This window comes from Cryptomeria japonica, chromosome 1, assembly GCF_030272615.1.
Source record: "Cryptomeria japonica chromosome 1, Sugi_1.0, whole genome shotgun sequence".
NCBI classification, from domain to species: Eukaryota; Viridiplantae; Streptophyta; class Pinopsida; order Cupressales; family Cupressaceae; genus Cryptomeria; species Cryptomeria japonica.
The window spans coordinates 289,075,463-289,077,646 of NC_081405.1; the positions used below are offsets into that span (position 1 = coordinate 289,075,463).

Here is a 2,184-nt window from a genome sequence, read left to right on the forward strand (position 1 = left end):
AACTTTCGCTCAAATTTGCAGAACAGCACCATCTCGACATTTTACTGCTAATTCTAGGTCCGCAGCTTCATCCCATATCCCTATCTCTGTTTATAAGCGAATCTTTCCTACTTTACATGCATTCCTAGTTCAATCTTTCTATCTACATTCTTTACAAAAGAGGGTATCCTTGATGTCATAACCCTTGAAACTCATATAGAATCCAATCTTGCATTGCGTGGGAATGGATCTTGTGGGTTTCAACCCCTCTTTTGAATGTAAAGTCTCTCCTAAGTGAAAACCATCAACCCTAGTGACTCTCCCTTTTCTCTCCTTGGAGTTGGGGAGGGGAGAACAACTAGGGTTCGATTTTTCCGCTTTACAATAGATATGAGTGTATTGTACCTAAACTGAATTAGAATGGCTCAGTAATATGACTGCAATATTGCAGTAAATTTGAAATCGGTGTTAGTTTACTCTAGATGTTATCTACAACATATCACTAGAGTTCATTTTCCAATAGAATGTAATACAAAACAATTATATGAATATAATGTAAAATCAATGCACATATGAAATTGAAATAGTATTACGTCTAATCCAGGGATGGAGGTCAAAACAAAGCTTTCTAACTAATAAGATACATGTTAAGGTTAAGATATAGATGTAGTTGCGTTCATTCAAAGATGTTAATTAATGGATCAAAGGCAACTTTCTAAAAATGTAAGAGATATATGAACAAACAGATCAAGCAACTACAACTCCTCCTGTATCAGCAACATCGTTTCCATTGAGAAGCACTTGATATCAAAATGCCATACAACTACATCAAAAAAGTTGAGTTCAATTTTAAAATGCTATTTCGGTGTAAATTGAACTTTAGGTTTATCAGATCCTATTCATTGTAGTAAAACTTTTCCCAAAATAAGAAACTGGATTTATCCTAGGCATACTTTGTCCTTTGCTTATCCTTCTCAATTGGGAAACATATTATGAAACCTGCTTATTCCTTCCACCTGAATGAGATCACTTCAACTATTAGCAATAAATTTGCCAAAATATATATGTTTTATTAATCTTATAAAATGGAAATCCCTCCAGATTATTATATATTTTGAAGAAACTTTGCAGCTAAATGTTCAAGTAGAAATAAGAATAGGTTATAACCTGCTTTGTGAGGAAACTACCCTCAATGTAATATGTAATCTAACTATCATTAGTTTCCTGAGAAACCTGCTTGTAACAAATCAAACCCACCATTAAAGACACGGTCCCAATAATATAGCAAAGGAATATCTGTATACCCAACAAATTTTAAAGATTAGAAAATAAAAGACTATTTACACTGTGAAAGTTAAGAGGCTTCTTGTTGGTGAGCTTCTCTAGAGATAAGGCCAGCTCCATGGCTGTTATAAAAAATCAAAACACAAAAATCTAATCAACAAACATAGAAAATAGTAATGTACATTAAATAAATGTTCCAATATTACAACAATTAAATATAAGATTGTTTTGTATATAAAACTCACCATAGAGGGCATCTCCTTTATAGGCTTGGTCAAACTCCATGATATGCGTCAAAATGGATTGCAACATACCTTTTTTCGCCTCTCATTTCTATCACATACAAGAGCAACAACAAACATGTCACATAACAGACAAGGAACACAAACAAAAGACCTTGATCTCATACAATCCTGATATTTCATTAACATTTCTACAAGATTTTGTTCCTCATCACTGGCTTCCTTGAAGTACCTGCAAATTTAAATTACAAATGAGAAAATATTTTGCCATGAATTCTACTCACCAGAACCAATGTTTCAGAGTGCTTGCTTTGAAAATCTTAGCAAAGCTATCTTGTCTCTATCAAAGAGCATGATATACGTATGAGATATTGCACTCCCCACTACCAAAAACAAATTGGTGTAAGATTAACACATGTAGTAGTAAAATGAATATAAAATTTCTTATAATCAATATGAATAACTCAATTTAGATCACGACCCATCTACAACAAGAGCTGCATTGCAACGAAGTTCCTGCCAAATTTTGGCAGAGTAGTTTTATAAATCAGGAACTGAAATTCCATGCAAGCAAATTAAACTTAAAATAATATGCAAAATCTATATAGTGATTTTGTCAATTTTCTTTGATGACTTGTAAAATTTAATAGTAAAAGAGTCCAATAATATTATTATAATT

General features: G+C 32.5%; 1 long non-coding RNA gene across 1 annotated transcript; it reads right to left on the reverse strand.

Moving 5' to 3' along the window:
- Positions 1–1,151: 1,151 nt before the first annotated feature.
- Positions 1,152–1,890, reverse strand: LOC131048830 (uncharacterized). The gene is made up of 3 exons (XR_009106528.1): positions 1,790–1,890; positions 1,509–1,596; positions 1,152–1,385 (listed from the first exon to the last, which is right to left on the reverse strand). It is a non-coding gene; the product is annotated as an uncharacterized LOC131048830 (long non-coding RNA).
- Positions 1,891–2,184: the final 294 nt, after the last annotated feature.